The sequence below is a fragment of the Equus przewalskii genome, chromosome 30, assembly GCF_037783145.1.
Source record: "Equus przewalskii isolate Varuska chromosome 30, EquPr2, whole genome shotgun sequence".
Taxonomy (NCBI): domain Eukaryota; kingdom Metazoa; phylum Chordata; class Mammalia; order Perissodactyla; family Equidae; genus Equus; species Equus przewalskii.
Window position 1 is genome coordinate 22,987,978 of NC_091860.1, and position 17,901 is coordinate 23,005,878.

Consider the following 17,901-nt stretch of genomic DNA (forward strand, 5'->3'; position numbering starts at 1 on the left):
TAAACACATTCACACATCCTAATACAGGATTTCTGCAAATGAGCTTCCAGTTCATGTATATTAAATAAAAGTTAACAACATCAATTTTTAATTCAAAGTTTCTCAACATTCTCTGTTATTAGTAGACCTGTGCCTAGGTGGAATTATTTATATTAAAAATGCTTTTGGAGTGATTTTCTGACTCACTTCTTTTAAAAACTCTTAATAAGGGGTCCGGCCACATGGCCAAGTGGTTACATTCGTGCTCCACTTTGGTGGCCCAGGGTTTGCCAGTTCAGATCCTGGGCACGAACCTACACACCACTCATCGAGCCATATCGTGGCAGCGTCCCACATAGAAGAACCAGAATGACCTGCAGCTAGGATATACAACTATGTATTGGGTATTTTGGGAGAAAAAGAAAAATAGGAAGATTGGCAACAGATGTTAGCTCAGGGCCAATCTTCCTCACCAAAAACAAAACAGAACAAAAAAATCTCAAGATAAAAAAAAAAAATCTCTGAATAAGAATTTTTACCAGTACAGAGAGATACAAGAGAATCTAAACCTGAGCTTAGAATTAAATAAGAGACTAGGACTGGCTTGGTTGCACAGTGGTTAAGTTCGCAAGCTCTGCTTCGGCAGCCTGGGTTCACAGGTTCAGATCCTAGGTGTGGACCTACACACGGCTCATCAAGCCATGCTGTGGCGGTGTCCCACACATAAAGCAGAGGAAGTTTGGCACAAATGTTAGCTCAAGGACAATCTTCCTCAAACAAAAAGAGTAAGATTTGTAACAGATGCTAACTCAGGGCCTATCTTCCTCACCAAAAGTAAGTAAATAAATTAATTAATAGAGACTAAAAACCAGACTTTGCTCAGGTTCTCTAGGACTCCTGATGTGTTATCTCATTTAAGAAACTGCTGCGGGTGTTCCTACATAGAGTTGGGCACTTCCTGTGCTTTGAACTCTGCTGGAATTATAGCATGTGGTATACTGTGTGCCATTTATTTATTTGCATACATAACCGCTTCTAAAGAGATAATGTAAACTCCTTGACAGGGAGAAACTGTGCTTTATCTCTGTAACCCTAGTGCCTTGCATAAAGCAGTGTTTGTAATGATGCTCTCTATATTTTTATTATGCGTCAGTCACTTAAACTTTGAGTGTTAGAGATGGACATAGATAACTTCTAAGGCTAGTTAAAGTTTATGACAGAATGCTCATAATGGATGGACTAAAAAAGACTTTAAGTACGGTCAACCATAAAATCAGCTATTTTCCCAGTATTTGGAACAGGATAAGGAAACCTGATTAAGTAAAGACACTAGAATGACATCTACCCCACAATTCCCAGGAGATTTGAAAGCAAGATCTCTGTAGCAAAGATACATCAATTCCAATAAGGTCCATATGCATTAAGTTCCTTTAGCAAGAGTTCTTTGCACTTCTATTAGATGCACAGTTGAGCAATATGGAATTTCCTGAAAACTGTGGGGTTATGTTTGTGTGGATGTTATAGCAGTGGATGGTGATGGCATAAATATAATTGATGCAATTTCGAAGATGCCACCAGAGAATCTTCAGGGAACAATTGTTTATCTCTTTTCCTCATCTCTCATTTGGGCTGGAAGTTATAAATTGAAAAATAAGCTAAGTTGCTTCTTAATGTTTTTCCTCTTCTCATTGGTTATAGCCTACATTTGTCCCCTGTTTATTGAGGACTCTTAAAGATTGGACTGACGTTTAAGTCTTAATTTAATTAAGTTTTAAATGGCAATCTGCTTACTCCATCTTCCTTTCAATTTGCATCAATAAGCACCTGCCAAAAGAATATTCAGAAGCATCTTGATTGAAAGTTTGTTTTAGTAATTATCATGTCAGCTTTTCTCATTTTTCTTTTTTCATTACTTCTACACCACAATACTTCTTATATGTTAAAGTGTCTGATTTTAAGAGCTAAGATAAATATAAAAATAGTTTTTGGAAGAAGAAAAAAAAGAAACATTACTTCCATTGTAAGAAACATTTTTTTTTTTAAAGATTGGCACCTGAGCTAACTGTTGCCAATCTTCTTTGTTTTTTTTTCTGCTTTTTCTCCCCCAAATCTCCCCATTACATAGTTGTATATTCTTTAGTTGTGGGTCTTGCTAGTTGTGGCATGTGGGACGCTGCCTCAACATGGCCTGACAAGCAGTGCCATGTCCTTGCCCAGGATCTGAACCGCCGAAACCCTGGGCCCCCGAAGCGGAGCATGTGAACTTAATCACTTGGCCATGGGGTCAGCCCTGTAAGAAACATTTTCATTCAGAAAAGTAAAACTATGAAAAATTAGTGCATCTAAAGCAATCCCCAGTCTCACTGGAATTTTATCTAGAATGTTTTCTATGATCTCATACCAGAATTGTCTTTCCTTTTTCCTTCCAAATAATCCGGGAGATCCTCCAGGCCAGCGAAAGAGTTTCGAGGTCCAGCACACTATTGCTACTCTCTCCATTCAGTGATAAGAAAAAGAAATGCTGGTCTTATTGAACTTGAAGACTTGTCTCCCGAACACTGTTGAGCTGTGATCTGAGTTATTCAATTTATCTCATAGTCATCTGGATTTCCTTGTCTCCCACTGAAATTCTATTGCTCTTTCCCACCCCACTCCCCCAATTTAACACTGGGTAAATTCAACCCTCTATTTCTTTGTTTCTGCTTCAGGGATGCTGAATTCCAATCCTGAAAAACATATTTCATTCTTTGTTGTCTGTTGGCACCTCCAGATCCACTCTACCCATCTCTGCCTTGCTGGAGACTGGCTTCTCTGGATTTGATTCCCCAGTCTCACTGTCTGTCAAGGACCACAGCTCCTATTGAATGGCCCTCTCTAAAGCTATAGATCTCACTGCCTTTCACTAATGCTCTCTCCTCTTACCATCTCGCTGTCCTACCCTGCCCAACCTGTGGCTAGCTCTAGGACACTCCATCCCTAGGATACTTCACCAATTCTTCTTGATTTCTCTTTACCCTACCAACATCTTTGTAAATGAACCTTTATTAAACTCTCCTCAATTACTGCATTTGAGTATTGTGCCGTCTTTTTCCTGCCATGACCCTTATAATATATAATCATACTTATGCATGCACACACACACACACACACACTCGTATATATATATATATATATAAATTGATAAATAGATATAGTAAGATGTAATATCACTTATTTTTACTATTACAATCATTTCCACATTTTCATGCTGAACATGCCTTACTTTTACGAAAAAAAAGATCAAGATGCATAATAGAACACAATAAAGTCATGTGATTCAACATCACATGCTCTAGATACTACTAGCCAATATTTTTTTCAGCTCTAGTTAATTTCCTAGCCCAGTCTGCTGTCTGAATATTTTCTAATCTTCCTTGCACGCCCAAACCACCTTTCTCTCACTCTTTCCCACTGAGTGAGCTCTGATATCAATGAAGAACAGCAAGCACGACTGATGAATTCCTCCAATTTTTTTGTGATTACTTCAAAACTCCATAGCTTCAGTAGCACTGTCTTTTTTCCTATCTCAAGAAATTTGAAGCCATTTTTCTTTCCAAGATTTCCACTTGCACCTGAACTCTTAAAACTATCCACTTTTACATTCTGCAGGACTTGTCTCCACGACCTATCTCTTTGATCTCTTCGCTCTTTAGTCTTACCCTCTCCACGGATTTTTAGCATCTATAAATGTCCTTCATTCTCTGTCCTTATTTTTAAGAAGAAAATGTCTATTCTCCATGCTGCTTGCCATTCAACCCCTTACTGTTTTCTCTGCTCCCACTCATCTGTTTTGTCTTCTCATTCTCTCCTCTGAAATTGTGCTTGCACATCAATGTCTATTTATCAGATACCAAGGGCCTAACCTTCATCTGTGGCATCTGAACATTCTGAGAATGCTGTTTTTTTTCCTGAATTCTCTTTTTCCTTGGCTTCAGCAACACTCTAGGCACTTTGTGCTTTTGATGGCCCTCTGGAGAGTCCATCTTGGATTCTTTTGCCGATGCTTCTTCTTTACTTCTCACTTGCTACAAGCTTTTTAGGTTTGCCCTCAACCCTCTTTTCCTCTGATTTTACACACTTTGGGGACATATACAATATTCTTCAATGTAATGGCCACAAGTTATATTTTTAGGTCCACTTATATCTGTACAGACAAGTCCTCAACTCTTTCTCACTGTCTCAGTATAAGAAACATGAAATTTGGATGCTGTTGTTTGATGGACTGCTTCCTCTTAGGGCTTCTTTGATGCCAGCTCAGAAGCAGACCATTAAACTTTACCAAGCTAAGTCTGCAATAGATCTCCTTGCTGATTCCCCATGCCTGACCCTAACGCTAACCCCCAATTTTTCTCCATGTTTGAAGCCATTCTGAAGTCTCACCTGAAGCTCTTTCAAAATTACGTATCTCGTTATATCATCCTCCTTCTTAAATACACCCAAATGTTCTCATTTTCTTCAGAATAAGGTGTAAACTTCACAGCATGGCACCCAAAGCAGATCCATGTCACGTGCTCTATTTTTCAATGCTGCCTCTGATTATTTACTCTTTTGTACCTTGTTATCCAACAGTGGTGACCTGTTGGGCAGTTTCTGAATACACCATGCACTTGCATGCTTTCTTTTTATGCTGTTCCCTCAAAATGCTTTTTTCTCCCACTTCTGTTACTAAAATTCTACTCATTTCTAAAGTCCAACTTAAATCTTATTAGTGAGAATTAAAGACTCCTCTTTTCATACTGCCATAACATTTGTTTTGCAACCATATTCATCGCATGTTTTTGGTATCCCTCTTTCATTACAATGTGAGCCATGAATTTTTTCACACTTTAATGAAAAATGAAAATATAGTTTTGGGGTCATATTATAGCCAAGTTCTAAAATGGAGATGGGGAAAGAGAAAAAAACCTAAAAAATGTTTAGGCCTAACATGTTATGTTAATTTATCTTATTATTATTTTTTTATTAAGATTATGATAGATTGCAACCTTGTGAGATTTCAGTTATACATTATTGTTAGTCATGTTGTGGGTACACCACTTCACCCTTTGTGCCCTCCCCCCACCCCCCCTTTTCCCTGGTAACCACCGATCAGTTCTCCTTGTCTATATGTTAACTTCCACCTATAAGTGGAGTCATATAAAGTTCGTCTTTCTCTGTCTGGCTTATTTCGCTTAACATAATACCCTCAAGGTCCATCCATGTTGATGCAAATAGAACAATTTTGTCCTTTTTTATGGCTGAGTAGTATTCCATTGTGTATATATACCATATCTTCTTTATCCAATCATCAGTTTCTGGGCATTTAGGTTGGTTCCACATCTTGGCTATTGTAAATAATGCTGCAATGAACATAGGGGTGCATGGGACTCTTGGGATTGCTGATTTCAGGTTCTTAGGATAGATACCCAGTAGTGGGATGGCTGGGTCATAGGGTATTTCTATTTTTAATTTTTTGAGAAATCTCCAGACTGTTTTCCATAGTGGCTGCACTAGTTTGCATTCCCACCAACAGTGTATGAGGGTTCCTCTTTCTCCACCACCACTCCAACATTTGTCACTCTTGGTTTTGGATATTTTTGCCAATCTAACGGGTGTAAGGTGATATCTTAGTGTAGTTTTGATTTGCATTTCCCTGATGATTAGTGATGATGAACATCTTTTCATGTGTCTATTGGCTATACTTATATCTTCTTTGGAGAAATGTCTGTTCATGTCCTCTGCCGATTTTTTAATCGGGTTGTTTGTTTTTTTGTTGTTAAGCTGTGTGAGTTCTTTGTATATTATGGAGATTAACCCTTTGTCGAATAAGTAGCTTGTAAATATTTTTCCCAATTAGTGGGCTGTTTTTTTGTTTCAATCCTGTTTTCCCTTGCCTTGAAGAAGCTCTTTAGTCTGATGAAGTCCCATTTGTTTGTTCTTTCTATTGTTTCCCTCATCTGAGGAGTTATAGTGTCCGAAAAGATTCTTTTGAAACTGAGTGTACTGCCTATATTCTCTTCTAGAAGACTTATTGTTTCAGGCCTAATCTTTAGGTCTTTGATCCATTTTGAGTTTATTTTTGTGAATGTGAAAAAAAATGGTCAATTTTCATTCTTTTACATGTGGCTGTCCAGTTTTCCCAGCACCATTTGTTGAAGAGACTTTCTTTTCTCCATTGTAGGCCCTCAGCTCCTTTGTCAAAGATTAGCTGTCCATAGATGTGTGGTTTTATCTCTGGGCTTTCAATTCTGTTCCATTGATCTGTGCATCTGTTTTTGTACCAGTACCATGCTGTTTTGATCACTGTAGCTTTCTAGTATGTTTTGAAATTGGGGATTGGGATGCCTCCGGCTTTGTTTTTCTTACTGAGGATTGCTTTAGCAATTCGCGGTCTTTTGTTGCCCCATATGAATTTTAGGATTCTTTGTTCAATTTCTGTAAAGAATGTCCTTGGAATTCTGATTGGGATAGTGTTGAATCTGTAGATTGCTTTAGGTAGTATGGACATTTTAACTATGTTTATTCTTCCAATCCATGTGCATGGAATGTCTTTCCATCTCTTTATGTCGTCATCAATTTCTTTCAAGAAAGTCTTGTAGTTTGCATTGTATAAATCTTTCACTTCCTTGGTTAAATTTATCCCAAGGTATTTTATTCTTTTTGTTGCAATTGTGAATGGGATTGAGTTCTTGAGTTCTTTTTCTGTTAGTTCATTGTTAGTGTATAGAAATGCTACTCATTTATGTATGTTGATTTTATACCCTGCAACTTTGCTGTAGCTGTTGATTGTTTCTAATAGTTTTCCTATGGATTCTTTGGGGTTTTCTATATATAAGATCATGTCATCTGCAAACAGTGACAATTTTACTTCATTGCCTATTTGGATTCCTTTTATTTCTTTTTCCTGCTGAATTGCTCTGGCCAACACCTCCAGTACTATGTTGAATAGGAGTGGTGAGAATGGGCACCCTTGTCTTGTTCCTGTCCTCAGAGGGATGGCTTTCAGTTTTTGTCCATTGAATATGATGTTGGCTGTGGGTTTGTCATATATGGCCTTTATTATGTTCAGGTACTTTCCTTCTATACCCATTTTATTGAGGATTTTTATCATAAATGGATGTTGGATCTTGTTGAATGTTTTCTCTGCATCTATTGAGATGATCATGTGGTTTTTGTTTCTCATTTTGTTAATGTAGTGTATCACGTTGATTGACTTGCAGATGTTGAACCATCCCTGTGTCCCTGGTATAAATCCCACTTGATCATGGTGTATAATCTTTTTGATGTATTGCTGTATTCAGTTTGCCAGAATTTTGTTGAGGTTTTTTGCATCTATGTTCATCAGTGATATTGACCTGTAGTTCTCCTTCTTTGTGTTGTCCTTGTGAGGTTTGGGGATCAGAGTGATGCTGGCTTCATAGAATGTGTTAGGGAGTGCTCCATCTTCCTCAATTTTCTGAAATAGTTTGAGAAGGATAGGTATTAAATCTTCTTTGAATATTTGGTAGAATTCTCCAGAGAAGCCGTCTGGTCCTGGACTCTTATTTTTGGGGAGGTTTTTGATTACTGTTTCTATTTCTTTACTTGTGATTGGCCTATTCAGATTCTCCATTTCTTCCTGATTCAGTTTGGGGAGGTTGTAAGAGTCTAGGAATTTGTCCATTTCTTCTAGGTTGTTCAATTTGTTGGCATATAGTTTTTCATAGTATTCTCTTATGATCCCTTGTATTTCTTTGGTATCTGTTGTGATTTCTCCTCTCTCATTCCTAATTCTATTTATTTGACATTTCTCTCTTCTTTTCTTGGTGAGTCTGGCTAAGGTTTTGTCGATTTTGTTAATTTTTTCGAAGAACCAACTCTGTTTCATTGATCCTTTCTACTGTCTTTTTTGTTTCAATATCGTTTATTTCTGCTCTTATTTTTATTATTTCCCTCCTTCTACTGACTCTGGGCTTTATTTGTTCTTCTTTTTCTAATTCTGTGAGGTGTTGTTTGAGGTTGCTTATGTGAGCTTTTTCTTGTTTAGTGAGGTGAGCCTGTATTGCGATGAATTTCCCTCTTAGGACTGCTTTTGCTGCATCCCAAATGATTTGGTATGACGTGTTCTCATTTTCATTTGTCTCCAGATAATATTTGATTTCTTCTTTAATTTCTTCAATAATCCATTGTTTGTTCAGTAGCGTGTTGTTTAGTCTCCACATTTTTGCACCTTTCTCTGCTTTATTATTGTAGTTGATTTCTAGTTTCATAGCATTATGATCAGAAAAGTTGGCAGATATTATTTCAACTCTCTTGTATTTATTGATGCTTGCTTTGTTTCCCAAAATATGGTCTATCCTTGAGAATGTTCCATGCGCACTTGAGAAGAAAGTGTAACCTGCTGTTTTTGGATGAAGTGTTCTATATATATCTATTAAGTCCATCTGTTCTAATTTTTCATTTAATTCTATAATTTCCTTGTTGATTTTCTGTCTGGATGTTCTATCCATTGGTGTTAATGGGGTGTTTAGGTCCCCTACTATTATTGTATTGTTGTTGATGTCTTCTTTTACTTCTGTTAAGAGTTGCTTTACAAATTTTGGTGCTCCTGTGTTGGGTGCATATATATTTATAAGTGTTATGTCTTCTTGGTGGAGAGTCCCTTTTATCATTATATACTGTCCCTCTTTGTCTTTCTTTATCTGTTTTGCTTTGAAGTCTACTTTGTCTGATATTAGTATAGCAACACCTGCTTTCTTTTGTTCATTATTAGCTTGGGGTATTGTCTTCCATTCCTTCACTCTGAGTCTGTGTTTGTCTTTGGGGCTGAGGTGTGTTTCCTGGAGGCAGCATATTGTTGGGTCTTGTTCTTTGATCCATCCTGCCACTCTGTGTCTTGTGATTGGAGAGTTCAATCCATTTACATTTAGAGTGATTATTGAAATGTGGGGGCCTACTACTGCCATTTTATGCCTTGTTTTCTGGTTCTCTTCAATTTCCTTTGTTTCTCGTCCCATGGTTTAATCTGTTCTGATGTAGAGCTGCTACTCTCTGTTGTTGTCCTTCTACTTATCTCCTCTGCTCTTGGTTTTGTAGCCCCTTTCCTTTTTTTGATTTTTCAGGAATGAGGGTTTTCCTGAGCATTTCTTGAAGAGGAGGTTTTTTGGCAATGAACTCCCTTAATTTTTGTTTATCTGGGAAAGTTTTTATTTCTCCATCATATTTGAAGGATATTTTCACTGGCTAGAGAATTCTCAGCTGCAGGTTTTTGTCCTTCAGATTTTTGAATATAGCATTCCACTCTCTTCTAGCCTGTAAAGTTTCTGCTGAGAAATCTGCTGATAGCCTGATGGGGGTTCCTTTGTAGGTTAATTTCTTCTGCCTGGCTGCCCTTAGTATTTTCTCCTTGTCATTGACTTTTGCTAGCTTCACTACTATATGCCTTGGGGTTGGTCTTCTTGCATTTATAAAGTTTGGAGATCTATTGGCTTCTGTCACATGAAGTTCCATCTCTCTCCCCAGGTTTGGGAAGTTCTCAGCCATTATTTCTTTGAATAGGCTTTCTGCCCCCTTCTCCCTCTCTTCTCCCTCTTGTGTACTATAATCCTTACGTTGCATCTCCTAATTGCGTCAGATAATTCTTGGAGAGTTTCTTCATTTCTTTTTAGTCTTAGTTCTCTCTCCTCCTCTGCCTGCAGCATTTCTATATTCCTATCTTCCAAATTGCTAATTCTTTCCTCCATATTATCAGCCCTACTGTTCAGTGTGTCTAGATTTTTCTTAATCTCCTCTATTGTGTTCTTCATTTCAAGTATTTCTGTTTGGTTCTTCTTTATAGTATCGAACTCTTTTGTGACATAGCTCCTGAACTCATTGAGTTGTCTATCTGAATTCTCTTTTAACTCATTGAGTTCTTTAATCATGGCTGTTTTGAAGTCATCATCATTTAGGTAATATATTTCATTGTCTTTGGGATTGTTTTCTGGGTATTTGTCATTTTTCTTCTGTTCTGGAGATTTAATATATTTTTTCATATTGCTTGATGGTGTAGATTTGTGCCTCCGCATAGAGATAGAGTTTAGTTACTGCTTCCACTTGTTTCTACTGGTGTGGTGGGGGAACAGCTGTTTATACTGCACCAACCAGGAACTCTATCAGCTGTTGCTAACTGGGCCTGGGCCCCTCCTCATAGTCACAGTGGTCCTGCGGGTTCCCTCTTCAGCTGTGGGAAACGTCACGGGGGCATGGAGGGGGGCTTCAGGTTGCTTGTGCCTACTGTTGCAGACCACCTAGACATGCTCCTTGGGGTCTGCAATGGTGTTATGGGCTTTCCCAGCTGCCAGGGTCAGGATCACTTATATTTGCAGCTCTGTCACTGTCGGCGCCCACAAAATCTCGCTTGTCCACTATGGGTCACAGCAGAGCTATGGGCATCTTCTGCAGTCTGTGGTTAACTCACCTAGCTATGCTACTTTTGTCCCAGGGTCTTCCAGCCTTGTGGTTGCCGGGGGGGTGCTCTCTACTAGTGCTGTGCAGAGGCTTTCACTGAGGCTGCTGTGAGACCGTAGAGTTTCCCCTGGGCCACGGAGCTGGGTTGCTGGAACTCCATCCAGCCCCAGTCCTCTCCCCCAGGATCTCAGGGAGCCCCTTGCCCTGTCTGGGGGATAGCCAGAGACCCTGAGTTCAGTGGCAGCTGGCCGGCTGCTTCCCTGCCTGGGATTCTCCTCTTCGGGACCCTCCCGGCGTTGTGGGTTCTGGGTGGGGCCTCTCCACTATTTGCGGGCAGAGGCTATGCCTGCTGCCAGGATGGAAGCCCAGAGTTTACCCTGAGCTGCGGCGCCGGCCGCCGGAACTCCACCCAGCCCCAGTCCTCTCCCAGGAGATCTCTGGTAGCCCCAAGCCCTAACCGGGCAATAGCCACAGTCAGTGGGGCTGGTGGTGGCAGCTGGTGGGCCGCTGCCCCATTTGGGATTCTCTCCGGGAGCCTCCTGGCATTGTGGATGCTGGGCAAGGCCTCTCTGCTAATGGCAGGTAGAGACTTTGCCTGCTGCCTGGACGGAACTCTGGAGTTTCCCCCCCGGGCTGTGGAGCCAGCTGCTGGAGCTCCACCCAGCCCCAGTCCTCTCCCAGGAGATCTCTGGTAGCCCCGAGCCCCGACCAGGAGATAGCCGCAGTCAGTGGGGCCAGCGGCGGCAGCTGACAGGCTGCTGCCCCACTGGGGATTCTCTCTGGGAGTCTCCCAGCATTGTGGATCCTAGGCTGGGCCTCTCCGCTAATGGTGGGTAGGGGTTTTCCCCTCTGCCTCTGGTGTGTAACTCTGGAGCTTCCCTCTGGGCTTAGGTGTAATTGCGGGGGGCTTAGGTAGGGCTCTGGTCACCTGTTTCCACTGTCGCTCCTCTGGTGCATGCTCCCTCCTGCCCTTGGTGTGTGGTGATGTTCTGGGAGGCGTCCGCTGGAAGAAAGCTGCTTGCAGGTACTAGGCTGTTCGGGTGTCGAGGTCAGAGAGTTTTCACCTATCTCCACCTCCTCCCAGAGAGAAGTCCGTCCGCCTTCTGATGTATAACAGCGTGGGTCTCTCAGGCATCCTGAGATGCTATATGGATATCCTTTGTTAAGCGATGAATGTCCAATTAGTTGTAGATTCGAAGGGGGAGAGACAAAGAAGACTACTCATGCCACCATCTTGGATCTCCTCTCCTGTTAATTTATCTTAAATGATAATTCTCTGAAATTTTCTTCAGGGAATTATCTTTTTAATGTATGGTCGTGCCATAGATAGTTAATTTGAAGATTTTTCATCCATTATTTTTTAATAACTACTCAAGAGCTTTTAATTACATGTATTTCTTAGATATATTCCTCCAATAATTCTGTTTACCTTTTTGATTTGCCTAGCAAACTACTTCTTCCCATATAACACAAACGTAAACTTCAGAAGTGTGTCTCTCTATATTGCACCAAATTCTAAAAAGTGTCCAGATGAGTGAGGATTTATTACAGTCTAATATATTTTCTTTTCATTTTTATGATATGGCAATACTTCTAAGGGCTTCATAACCATTAATTACTTTTATGCTTATAATATTGCTATGACCTAGGGAGGAGAGAAACATTATTTTTCCCAGGTTTAAGTATAAACAAAGAAAAGGGCCGACAACAGTATGAGTAATTTGTTAAGATCACCCGTGAGAGAGTTTTCCAGCCTGCATTATTGGGCTTTGCCCTACAAAGGTGGCTTTTGTGTCATGCCCCCATTCCACCAAATTGCTTTTAGATTTTAAAATATTCCAATTTAACCACTAATTGTACTGATCTTTGCCAATATTTTCAAAGAGAAAATTAAACCAGGGCAAAAAACTGCTGAACTCATGTAGTTTCTGGGTTACATGAAGATCATTTTCCCCAGGTGGTAAATTTTTGTAAAACAGGCTCCTCTATATTTGGTGCAAAAGTGAAGAACTTTGGTTTTCCAAGCTTGCTTTTTACTTAAAATGAAAGTAGATGTGACCCAAGAAAACTTAAAACCATGTGGCTCATGCATACTCAATTGAGGCCACTCCTACAGGCCTATGTATCTTTTAATAGTGTTTATAAACCTGGAAATCCCTGTGCAGTAATCTTAATTCCACTCCTCAGCATGGATTTGTATTTTTTCCCAAGAAATGAAGAGTAGCTGATTCATTACTCCCTATTGTTCAGATTGTGCAGAATCTCATTTGCCTGGGCTGATCAGACTTTTAGGATAAGAGTTAATCTTTTAAATTGGAGGGTTCAACAGAGCAAGCCAATGGGGACAGCCAAGTGAATTTCAGTATTGGGAATGGGCAGGAAATTGCCAAGAAAACATAATCCCCTGTAGATTCTCCTACCTGAAAGGCAGCTCAAGATTTGAAATCCACTCAGTTGGTGGCAACAAGCCCAGAAAAGTGAGGCACCTGGCTCCCCTAAGCCAAGAATCTCTAGAACAGGAGAGACAGGTAAGTGATGAGAAAGAGTCTCATTCTAACAGCACAGATGGCCACTGCCATCCCCGCCAAATGGCTCACCAGGTCTGACAAAGGGGGCAAGTGATCAAACAGACTAAAGCTGAAATGACTGTTCTAAATAGTACTGGAAAGTGTGACAGGGATGGGGGAAGCGGACGGAAGCAGAAATAGTCAATTGATGTAAAAATTATTGCCATCGCTACCTGGCAGCATGTTCTTTCGACATCTGCCTTCCTAGGGCTCTTGGATTTTCTCAGTCCTGGCAAGTGGAGATCAGGTGCTTGGGCAGATGACATACCTAGTTCCTGCTGCGATGGAAGCTGAGTCGCTGTCCTTTGTCAGTTCCACCTTGATGATTGATGGGGTGGTGGGAAAGTCACCACTCCATTGGCCTAACAGAGTTCTATCCCTCCCAATGGAGAACCAGTCCTGCAAACAAAAGTGGATGGCATTCAAGAGTTACAAAGAGGTGGGGAAAGAAGAGAAGCCACTGAATATACAGGCAACAATTGGTAACCCAGAACCTTCCCCATAAAAAGTGATCAGTATGTGTTAGTTTCCTCTGCTTTCCCATTCAATCAGACTCTAGCTGAACAAGGTTATATATTCACTAATTCTTTTTTATTTTTGATATTCACCCTCTCTTCTCCAACTTCATCCTAATACTCTTCACATTTCTGTATATAGGAAATGTATCAGGATAGGTGTTTTTAGAAACAGAACCATAAAATACATTCTCCACCCCATCTATTTAGTCTTAACCAGCAGGAGAATTGGGAAACTTCACATAGGATTGATCAGTTCAATTTCCCAAGTTTATCTTATTGAACTAGTTAAAACTCTTATGGGCTATTTGTCTTGTCTTTTTCAAAAGACTTTCCTGAGCGAGAGTGAAAAACATGGTTCTGCTGAAATGCTATCAGTAAGATGTTGATGGTCATAACATTTCTGGAAACCGTTTAACCGTAGGTGAAGCATTCCTAGGAGTAAATATACCCTTTGATCCAGTAGTTCATAATCTAAAACTTTCCCCTAAGAGGGTAATCAGAGACAGGCACAATGGCTTATCTATTAGGATCTTCCTTGAAGAATTAGACATAGCTTAAATTCCAACATGTATTTATTAAATTAGCTATGATATAGGTAAATGGCAGGTTTCTAAAAAGATTCAGCCATGGAAAGTAATATTGTTGAAGAATATTAAACTATAGCATTATCAGTCAGTATGTTCTAAGTTATGCTGTGCTAACAGCAACAAACTCTCAAATCTTAGTGGCTTATAGAAATATTGGCTTGTATATTGCTCACATCACATGTCCGTGGTCAACTGGGAGGTCTGCTCTTCTTTTCCTAACGGTGGGATACAACCTGCTGTAGGCTAAATAATGACCCCTTACAGTATCCAGATCCAAACCTCTGGGATCTGTGAATGTTACCTGGAAAAGGGTCTTTGTAGATGAGATTAAGTTAAGGATCTTGAGATGGGGAGATTATTCTTAGATTACCCAGGTGGGCCCTAAATGTAGTCACAAATGTTCTTACAAGAGGGAGTAAAAGAAGATTTTACAGGCAGAAGAGAATAAGGCTGTGTGACAGAAACAGAGGGAAGAAGAGTTGGAGAGAAAAGGTGCTTTGTTAACAGTCTTGAAGATGGAGAGAGGGGCCATGAGACAAGAAATTCAACTACAGATGCTGGAAAAGGCAAGAAAATGAATTCTTCCTTAAAGTCTCCAGGAGGAGTCAGCCTTGCCAACATCTTGATTTTAGCCCTGTAGTACTCATTTTGAATGTCTGGCCTCCAGAACTGTAAGGGAACAAATTTCTTTTGTTTAAAGCCACAAACAAATTTGTGTTGTTATAGTAGCAATAAAAATCGAATACACAGGCTATTAGAACAGGCACTATGTTGATTCTGGCCAGTTCCATGGCAGAAAGAAAAAGAGCCTTGTGGGTTATGCTCTGGAAATTAAATGCTCTTTTCCAGAAGTAACACAAGTTACCTCCACTTAAACTTCACTGGCCAAACCAAATTTATGGCCCCACCCGAACCCTATGGGCTCAGTAATCTTCCTTTATACCTGAAATTAAGAAAACTAGAAATATTTGGCGAGCAGCACTAATGACTAGTTATCACATGGAAAATATGGGTAATATAGTATTCAGTGAAAATCTGTTATAAATCATTATTATAAAATGACTACATTACCAATATGGGAAAATAAAATAGAAATGTGTAACCTACACTTAAACATAGAAAACAACCTGAAATGAATACTGTAGTTTTTCCTGGGAAGTGACAATATACGTGACTTTCCTTTTTCTCCTTTTTATGTGTCTATAACAAATACGTATTTTTATAAGCAGCAAGAAAATACACTTTTCCAAGTAGACTAGCAGGAATACCGTAGCAGTGTACAAACCTAAACCCAATATTTAAAACATAATGTACATTTATGAAAATTAAAGTCAGGAGCTGGGGACTATCACAATTTGAAGAGTATGAGAGGAAACTGAAGCTGAAAGAGAAGACAAAATCTATCTGAGACACAGCAATCATATAACACTCGACTCTGGGTGAAACCAGCTTTCCTGATTCAAAGGGTTGTGTTCTTTCAATCACAATGCTAAATCCAATCTTTTCCTTATTAATTAAATCGATAATTCCATATTCTTTTTCACTGCTCTTCCTTTCCTACAATTTCAACAATGATTTTTGGAATAACGGGCTCTTAAATATATTAATTTAATTCATTTCTTTTCCATCTTTAGGAAGGAAGAAGCCAGACTCTGCCAACCTGCCTACATCCTGTATTCAGGGCACTATCTTTTCATCTATGCATCCGAAGCACCTACCTACAGCCAAACACAGAGGCATCTTTCAAATAAAGCCAATAATTTTAATCAATACAACCAAATAATGGCTTAAGATATAATGTCTTTCTTGAGACTTCAACTCTAATAGTTTGCTAGGGCTGCCGTAACAAAATAGCACAGACTAAATATCTTAAATAGTAGAAACACGTTTTCTCACAGTTCTGGAGACTAGAAATCTGAGATCAAGGTGTCAGCAGGGTTGGTTTCTTCTGAGGCCTTTCTCCTTGGCTTGTCGATGGCCGTCTTCTCCGTCCTCACATGGTCTGTTGTCTGTGCCTGACTGTGTCCTAATTTCCTCTTATAAGGATACGAGTCCTATTGGATTAGTGCCACCTTAATACCTCATTTTAACCTAATTACCTCCTTATGATCCTATATCCAAATCTAGTCACATTCTGAGATACTAGGGGTTATGACTTTAACATATAAATTTTTGGGGGGTGGAATACAACTCAGCCCACAACATCAGGTTTTTGAGGAACACTGTTTACTGACATACAAGGACCCTCTATTTTTTTGAAATTGTTGAAAATGCTACATCTAAGAGAAGATGTTGGCCAGCAGAGCTAACTATTATTTGGCCTAACCATTAATTGTCATCCTTGGAGACCAAAATCTTCTTGGAAGAGTGCAAGAACGGATAACATACGTATATTTAAACTTTTAAACACCTTCTCCAGGCCCCTTCTTTCTGTAAGAGATTTGCATGCAAGCACATTGATCTTCCTGGTACCTCTCCTTCAACACAGCATTTGTAAAAGGCAGAAGCTTCCAAGAGAATGGCAATTTACCTCATTCCCTGCTGTAACACACAGCAGGTGTTAATTACTTTGTTATTTCAATTGATCAAAATGCCCCTAATGCCACAATGACTCTGGGCACACTTACCAATGCTATTTTCCCCCCATTTATTTAAAAGCCTGCCTCGAGTGTCTATTTGTTCAGCCAAAATTCTGTGTTCCAAATTGTTACTGGCTCATTCCTACCAGAATATGAAATGAATTCCCAAAGTTGACCCACAGGCATGGATTTCTGACACTAACTGCAGTGAGAATATACGGAGGACTTCATGTTTATCCTAGCCCACAACAAAAATCATATCATACATGTCCCCAGAGCTTGCTCCCCTCCAACACGAATTGGTGCCATTTTACCAGTCCGTGGGTAAAGATTCAGAGCTGCAGTTTCCTAAATAGTGTGTGTGTGTGTCCTGTTCAAATACTTACCAAATAGAGCTAAATTGAGATTTTTGTGATTTAAATGCACAAACAGTGGTTCATGGAGCCAGCCACTCACTATAATCGGAGAGGTTGTTACTGCTGTTTCTTCTATCCACTGAACAAAATGATTCTGGATTGATATTTTATCCACTTTAATCTGGGGAAAGATCAAAAGAAACTGTGAAAATTCTGTTCAGGTCCTTTGAATATAAACCAATTAAAATTCAGGTAAAAAAAAGAAGCGGTCCTGTAAGCAGTGAATCTAGGTGTCCACAGCCTTCCACCTGACCCTGTGACAACTGGTAATTCCTCTTGTCACTCTGAGCCTCAGTTGTCTCATCTGTCCAAAGGCGATCAGAGACCACCTGATATTTACATAGTGCTTTCAAGATTTTGCAGAAAACTCAACAAACATTTGATGCTTATAGCTAATCAGCACCAGAGACAGGGAAGTTTTATTAGTACTGTCATTTACCATATGAAAATCCTGAGGCTCAAAATTGTGACTTGCTCATGGTTACGCCGCCAATGAGAAGGGAAGCAAAACGTGTTTCCTGAAGGCAGAGGGGTAGAGCAGATGTGCTTCTGATGTCTCCTCCTGCTCCATGATCTATGGTTTTATTAAAAAATAAAGCCAACTTTTGGAAAGTTTGCAATAACCCAGCAAAAAATACTAAACCCAAATATCATTTACCCATACTAAAGAGATCCAAGGAGAACATAAATAATTTATATCTCCAGACAATACAAATCCTATTTTGCTTCTACATAATTTCATTTGGACAAACAAAATAATATGTGTGAAATCATCTGCAGTGTCTAGTTTCTATTAGGTACTCAATATA

General features: G+C 39.6%; 1 long non-coding RNA gene across 1 annotated transcript; it reads right to left on the bottom strand.

Annotated features, from left to right (window-relative positions):
• Window positions 1–11,353: 11,353 nt before the first annotated feature.
• Window positions 11,354–17,666, bottom strand: LOC139080477 (uncharacterized). The gene is made up of 5 exons (XR_011535013.1): window positions 17,532–17,666; window positions 17,063–17,213; window positions 13,261–13,391; window positions 12,846–12,935; window positions 11,354–11,582 (listed from the first exon to the last, which is right to left on the bottom strand). It is a non-coding gene; the product is annotated as an uncharacterized lncRNA (long non-coding RNA).
• Window positions 17,667–17,901: the final 235 nt, after the last annotated feature.